Below are 8,337 nucleotides of genomic sequence, written 5' to 3'. Positions count from 1 at the left end.
AAACACAAGGACGGTCCAGATGCGTCGATGGCGGTTCGTAACGAGGGGCACGATGGTCATTTCAGGTGGGCGTAGCGCGCGCGTAGACGAGTCGTAGAGCCCTGTACGAGCCCGCGCCGGCCCGTGTACAATTGTACGCGGAGCGTGTACGTGTATTATACGCTGGCGGTTCGGGTTCCCCGCGGTCGTGCGCGTGCACGTGTGCGTGGATATTTTCCAAAAAAGGCCCCTAGTATAAGAGGAGGGGAACTGGCACCGGCCGCATCGCCTACCCCATTTCCTCCAAATCGCCTCCCTCTCCCTCCTCTCTCCTCTGCCTCATCATCTCCCTTACCGGCCACCCCACCTGCTCGCTCACCACCACCGCCTCCCTCTCTCCTCCTGCTTGCTTCTGGCTCGGATGGAGCAAGGCCGTGGCGAAGCCGCCGTCACGAACGGGGATCTGGAGAGGACGGGCGCGGAGACCGTGGTAGATGCCGTGCAAGCCCTCGTCGGCGGTGCGGGTGCTGCATCCCCACGCGCTGGATCGGTCGCTGCGGCGGCGGATGTGGAGGAGAAGAAGGTGGCCGTGGCGGACTCCGCCGTGCCGGAGCTTGGCGTGACGGCGTCGAGCGGCCCGTCTCATGGACCTGCGGAGGCCGGCGGCGAGCATGTGGACCTGCAGGTAATCCTTGCCTGCAGTCCCCTCCGTTTCTAGTTACCCCCATTAAGCAGTAGATTTAGGTGTTAGGTTTTTTTGTTGTTGCTAGTTGCTGCATCGATCCCCTTTTGATAATTAGGGTTTTTAGATGTTTGATTGATTTATAGTGAAGGTTAAGTTTGGATTCTGTGATTGAATCATCCAGTAGATCTACTAGTTAGGGTTTTTTAGTTAGATGTTTAGTTGGGGTTTTTTTTGTATTGGATTCAATTATAGCCACTGATATGTAAATCTACGATTGAATCATCCAGTAGATGTAGTAGTTAGGTTTTTTTTGTATTGGATTAATTTATAGGCAGTTATATGTAGATTATGTGATTGAATCATCCAGTGGATGTAGTAGTTAGGGTATTTTAATTAGATGTTTAGTTAGGTTATTTATATTAGAATCTAGATTGTCGCATGTTCTCAGATTCTGTTCTGTGCTGTATATGTTGTTAGATTTGTTGTGCATATTCTCTCTGTGGGCCACGGCAGGGGCTGAGCAGCCACCCAGTGTATCTATTAAAGTTGATATTGTAGAAATGAGATTTAAATCCTACTTCCTTCATTTGAAGTGTATCAATTAATTGTTGAAATAAACATAGTATGTTTAACTAGTGCGCAATTTTAAAATAGTTAGGAGCTTCACTTCATTATCCATAACTAAAATTGTAGGTAGGTTTATTTTTGATTTGTAGGATTGTTGTAGTTATAAAGTAAACCATAAGTAGGTTTGCTAGACATGCAACTATGCCAGATGACCAAGTCATATTAAATTTATGTTGCATAACTCCAAGAATGAATGTCATATGAAATAGTTTCACACTAGCACCAAAAATTGCACAAAGATTTCCTTTCCTGAAGCTCATGGCATTACAATATACCATCCAATATACGGTTCAGAGAATAGGGCAGCTGATGCACCACTATGTACATTACATGAGCCAGATGAAGTAAATGCAATTACTTGTTGTCAACCACAATGGGTCACTGATATAGTTGCAGGGTACATCAAAGAATGTACTACCTCCATTGGCAGACCTGAGCACTCACAAGATTATTGTTGGTGCCCATGCTGGCATTATAGTTTGAAGGACCACAGTCAGCATGATCTAAAATTTTAGTTTGACCAAGCTATCATTGTAGAATGCTTGACCTTTGGATACAGTTTAATTTTAGGTCAAAGTATCATTTTAGGTTATTAGAAGCACATTGCAGATTGCTTGACCTTTGCATACTGTGTTATGTAGTTAGTAGTATAAATGAATTAATTACTTATATTGCAGAATGAGGAAGCTGCTGGCAACAAGAGGAAGCTGGACATCGCTGGGTTCGATGACCCGTCTGATTTTGACGACGACGAGGAGGTAACCCCAAGCTGTTTTTTGTCTGTTTATTAATCTGTGTGAGATGTTGTTTATTGATGATGCCCTATATGAATGCCTCTAAATTGGAATGTTATGTAGTTTATTCATTGATATCATAAAGTTGTGTTGTTTGGTCATTAATTAGCTCTAAATGGCATATTTGTAGTCTTTGATCATGAAACCATATCTGAATGCACATAAATGGAAATATTATGTTGTTTGTCCATTGAATTATTCTAAAATGGAAAGTTTTGTTATACTTTCAATTAATTCCTCTGAAAGTTGTGTTGTTTGTGCATTAATTAGCTGTAAATGGGATATGTGTGATGTTTTTTCATGAAACCATATATGAATGCATATAAATGGAACTATTCTGTTGTTTGTCCATTAAATTCTTCTAAATGGAACTATTATGTTGTTTGTGCATTAATTAGCTGTAAATGGGCTATTATGTTTGTTTGTTCATTAAACTCTAGTAAATGGCAAGTATCTGATGTTTGTTAATTACATTACTCGAAATGGGAAGTATGTATTTATGCAAATCATTTGTATGTGCAGTACAACTCTGGAGATGAGGTGGGAGAGTGGAACCACAAGTCCTTCATTGAGCATGAAGCCAACAAGATCAGGGAGAAGGGGAAGGCGGCGTACTACAAGTGGGGCAAGTTCAGGTGCCCATACTACACCACTAAGCCAATTCCCAAGGATGGGCTGTATGAGCACCTTATGTCGCAAGCACGCGGTTTAACAAAGAGTGGGAGCGATGTGAAGATCAGGGCAGAGCATGCAGCCCTCCTGAAGGCTATAGGTCCCATCTAGTCACCCTCTGTGAAGCTGGTAGTGGTACTAATCATCAGTATAGTTGATGATGTTTAACTTTTGCACTAGTATGGTTGTGAACCGTGAATCTGGAAGGTGGAAGTGTTTGTGAACTGTTAAGTAGTATGGCAGACTCTTAAGTATGGCAGAGACTTAATTAATCTAGTATGTCTCTGAAGTATATCAACTGTCTAGATGCAGATCAGCTATGCTTTGTTGCAGTGTTTATATTCTGATGCTGCAATGATCACAGTAGGTGCTTCAATGTTGCTTGACTGATGAGACATGTTGCATACAGTGGGCATGTGCTTGGTAATGGTGTGTGCAAAGAACAAGCCTTATCTACATAGGAAAGATAGTAAAAAACATTGACTTAAGGTTTTCATAAGTTAGCATGATCGAATCTTCCATTACAAATATACTATTAAATTTAGAAAATGTTGAAAATCATTTTTTGTCAATGTTCTTAAGTTAGCATGATTGAATATTCCATTTCAAATAAATTGTAAAAATTGGAAAATGTTGAAAATCCTTTTTTGTCAATGTTCATAAGTTAGCATGATTGAATATTCCATTTCAAATATATTTTTAAAATTAGAAAATATTGAAAATCCTTTTTTGTCAATGTTCATAAGTGAGCATGATTGAATATTCCATTTCAAATATATTTTTAAAATTAGAAAATGTTGAAAATCTTTTTTGTCAATGTTCATAAGTTAGCATGATTGAAACTTCATTTGAAATATATTATAAGAATTAGAAAATTTTGAAAATCTTTTTTTGTCAATGTTCATAAGTTAGCAAGACTGAATCTTCCATTTCTAATATATTTTAAAAAATGGAAATTTTGGAGGTGGTCGATAAAATCACCGCCTTCTAGAGGGACCATTTGGTCTAACTTACATGGTGATTTTTTGCACCACCTCCTAATCACCCAAATTTTCTTTTACATGGTGACCCACATGTGCCCAACATGGCTATCAAAGAAAATTTGGAAAAAAGAAAATTTACAATGCCCCTTTGAGGTATAGACCGATGTTCTGACCAGTCAATCTATAGGGCAGTATAAATTCAAAAAAAATTAAAAAATATAAAACCTTGGAAACCTAGCTTTGTTTGTGGAAGTGGTCATGTCTGCAAAAGTTGAGGTGATTTGGAGGTGGTCGAAAAAATGACTGCATTCCGGAGGGACCATTTGGTCTAACTTAAGCCAGTTTTTGAGCAAAGGTCGTCTTTTTCACCACCTCCAAATCACCCAAGTTTTATTTTACGTAGTGACCCACATGTGCCAAACATGGCTATCAAATAAAATTTGGAAAAAAGAAATTTTACAATGCCCCCTTGAGGTAAAGACCGATGTTTGGACCAGTCAGTATATAGGGCAGTATAAATTAAAAAACAATTAAAAAATATAAAACCTTGGAAACCTAGCATTGTTTGTGCAAGAGGTCATGTGTGCAAAAGTTGAGGTGATTTGGAGGTGGTCGAAAAAATCACCGCATTCCGGAGGGGCCATTTGGTCTAACTTAAGCCAGTTTTTGAACAAAGGTGATTTTTCCACCACCTACAAATCACCCAAATTTTCTTGTACATGGTGACCCACATGTGCCAAACATGGCTATGAAAGAAAATTTGTAAAAAGAATATTTTACAATGTGCCTTGAGGTATAGACCGATGTTTTGACCAGTCAGTCTATAGGTCATTATAAATTCAAAAAATTCAAAAACCTTGTAAACCTAGCTTTGTTTGTGCAAGAGATCATGTGTGCAAAATTTGAGGTGATTTGGAGCTGGTTTAAAAAATCACCGCATTCCGGAGGGGCCATTTGGTCTAACTTAAGCCAGTTTTTGAGCAAGGTCATTTTTTCCACCACCTCCAAATCACCCAACTTTTCTTGTATATGATGACTGATACGTCTCCGTCGTATCTACTTTTCCAAACACTTTTGCCCTTGTTTTGGACTCTAACTTGTATGATTTGAATGGAACTAACCCGGACTGACGCTGTTTTCAGCAGAACTGCCATGGTGTTTTTTTGTGCAGAAAATAAAGATTCTCGGAATGTCCTCAAACTCCACGGAACACCTTAGAAAAAATAAAGAAAAATCCTCGCAAAAGATGAAGACCAGGGGGCCCACACCCTACTCACGAGGGTGGGGGGCGCCCCCCCCGGGCGCATCCCCCTACCTCGTGGGCCCCCTGGTGGCCCTCCGACGCCAACTCCAACTCCATATATTGGCTTTCGGGGAGAAAAAAATCAGAGAGAAGAAATAATCGCGTTTTATGATACGGAGCCGCCGCCAAGCCCTAATCTCTCTCGGGAGGGCTGATCTGGAGTCCGTTCGGGGCTCCGGAGAGGGGGATTTGTCGCCGTCGTCATCATCAACCATCCTCCATCACCAATTTCATGATGCTCACCGCCGTGCGTGAGTAATTGCATCGTAGGCTTGCTGGATGGTGATGGGTTGGATGAGATTTATCATGTAATCGAGTTAGTTTTGTTAGGGTTTGATCCCTAGTATCCATTATGTTCTGAGATTGATGTTGCTATGACTTTGCTATGCTTAATGCTTGTCACTAGGGCCCGAGTGCCATGATTTCAGATCTGAACCTATTATGTTTTCATGAATATATGTGTGTTCTAGATCCTATCTTGCAAGTCTATAGTCACCTACTATGTGTTATGATCCGGCAACCCCGAAGTGACAATAATCGGGACCACTCCCGGTGATGACCATGGTTTGAGGAGTTCATGTATTCACTATGTGCTAATCCTTTGTTCCGGTTCTCTATTAAAAGGAGGCCTTAATATCCCTTAGTTTCCAATAGGACCCTGCTGCCACGGGAGGGTAGGACAAAAGATGTCATGCAAGTTCTTTTCCATAAGCACGTATGACTATATACGGAATACATGCCTACATTACATTGATGAATTGGAGCTAGTTCTGTGTCACCCTATGTTATAACTGTTACATGACGAACCACATCCGGCATAATTATCCATCGCTAATCCGGTGCCTACGAGTTTTCCATATACTGGTTCTCGCTTATTTACTTTTCTGTTGCTACTGTTACAATCACTACAAAATACCAAAAACATTACTTTTATTGCCTTTACTTTTGTTACCGTTACCACCACTATCATATTACTTTGCTACTAAACACTTTGCTGCAGATACTAAGTTTCCAGGTGTGGTTGAATTGACAACTCAGCTGCTAATACTTGAGAATATTCTTTGGCTCCCCTTGTGTCGAATCAATAAATTTGGGTTGAATACTCTACCCTCAAAAACTGTTGCGATCCCCTATACTTGTGGGTTATCAAGACTTTTTTCTGGCGCCGTTGCCAGGGAGCATAGCTCTATTCTTTGAGTCACTTGGGATTTATATCTGCTGGACACTATGAAGAACTTGAAAGATGATCGAACTACTATTTTGCCCTCAACTACGAGTGCAGGTAAGGGACTGCCATCTAGCCTTGCACTAGATTCTCCTTCTGTTATGAGTAAGTTTGCGACACCTAAACCTACTACTGCTATTGATTCTGATATGTCACATGTTATTGATGATGCCACTTCTGCTATGCATGATACTTATGATGAAACTACTTCTATGCTTGATACTACTGTGCCACTTGGTGAATTTCTTGATGAGCAAATTGCTAGGTCTAGAGAAAGAGAAATTATTGAACCTGAACACGATGATGTTAGTGATGTTGAACCTATGCCTGCTATTCCTGAGGGTTATCTTTTTGATGCTGAATCTTCTGAAGCTATTCTTGCTTGCCAGGATAAACTTGAATGTAAGAGGTTGCTAATTAAATGGAGTAAAGAATCTTTTAGAGGTAGAATGAGACCCGACCCTGCTTTTGCTACTTCACCTATCTGTGTTCCTGATCAGGATTATTATGATTTTTCTGTCGATCCAGATATAATTACTTTGGTTGAATCTGATCCTTTTTATGGCTATGAATCTGAAACTGTTGTGGCACATCTTACTAAGTTAAATGATATAGCTGTCCTGTTTACAAATAATGAGAGATCGCGCTACCTTTATTTACTTAAGATCTTTCCATTCTCATTAAAGGGTGATGCTAAGATATGGTATAATTCTCTTGATCCTGGTTTTGTGCAAAGTCCCCAGGATATGATTTATTACTTCTCTGCTAAATATTTCCCCGCTCATAAGAAACAAGCTGCTTTGAGGGAAATATACAATTTTGTGCAAATTGAAGAAGAGAGTCTCCCACAAGCTTGGGGGAGGCTTCTCAAGTTACTTAATGCTTTGCCTGGTCATCCTCTTAAGAAACCTGAAATATTTGATATCTTTTATAATGGACTAACTGATGCTTCCAGAGATTACCTGGATAGTTGTGCTGGTTCTCTTTTCAGGGAAAGAACACCGGATGACGCTGAACTTCTATTGAATAATATGTTGGCTAATGAAAATAATTGGGCACCTCCCGAGCTACCTCCTGAGCCAGTTCCTGAGCCAATTACTGAGCCTATTCCTAAACCAACTCCGAAAAAGAGAGGTGTTCTATTTCTCAGTCCTGAAGATATGCAAGAGGCAAAGAAATCTATGAAAGAAAAAGGTATTAAAGCTGAAGATGTTAAAAATTTACCTCCTATTGAAGAAATACATGGTCTTAATTTACCGCATGTTGAAGAAGTATATGATCTCAATTACTTATTTAATGAAGAACCTCCCGATATCCCGACACAAGTAGTAAAGGTAAACTCTCTCTATAGATATGATAAAGCTGAAGTCCCTCCTACTAAAATTGCTAGTCAGTTCTTGGATGAGTTTGATGACTTTATGTTTAAGCAAGACGACTTTAATGCTTATTTTGGTAGACAACTAAAACAGAATACCTTTATGATTAAACACTTTGGTGATTATATGGCTGATATTAGAGGTGAATTAAACTTGTTAGCAAGCATGCTTCTATGGTTACCACTCAAGTAGAACAAGTACATAAAGCTCAGAAAGAAGTTCTTGATGAAATGAATAGTAAGAAAAATGATTATGCTGTTAGAGTGGCTACTAGAACTGGTAGAATGACTCAGGAACCTTTGTATCCTGAAGGCCACCCTAAGAGAATCGAGCAAGATTCTCTGAGAAACAATATTGATGATAGGACTTTGCAAACTTCTAGTGAACCTATCGCTGAACCACCTGAGAATCCAAATGATATCTCTGTTTCTGATGCTGAAACACAATCAGGTGATGAACATGAACCTAGTGATAATGTTAATAATAATGTTCATGTTGATGCTCAACCAAGTAATGATAATGATGTAGAAGTTGAACCTGTTGTTGATCTTGATAACCCACAATCAAGGACTCAATGTTATGATAAAAGAGATTTTGTTGCTAGGAAACATGGTAAAGAAAGGGAACCATGGGTTCAGAAACCCATGCCTTTTCCTCCGAAACCATCCAAGAAAAAGGATGATGAGGATTTTG

This window comes from Triticum dicoccoides, chromosome 3B, assembly GCF_002162155.2.
Source record: "Triticum dicoccoides isolate Atlit2015 ecotype Zavitan chromosome 3B, WEW_v2.0, whole genome shotgun sequence".
NCBI lineage: Eukaryota > Viridiplantae > Streptophyta > Magnoliopsida > Poales > Poaceae > Triticum > Triticum dicoccoides.
The sequence above is the reverse complement of the archived record's forward strand: the minus strand, read 5'-3'. Positions refer to the sequence as shown.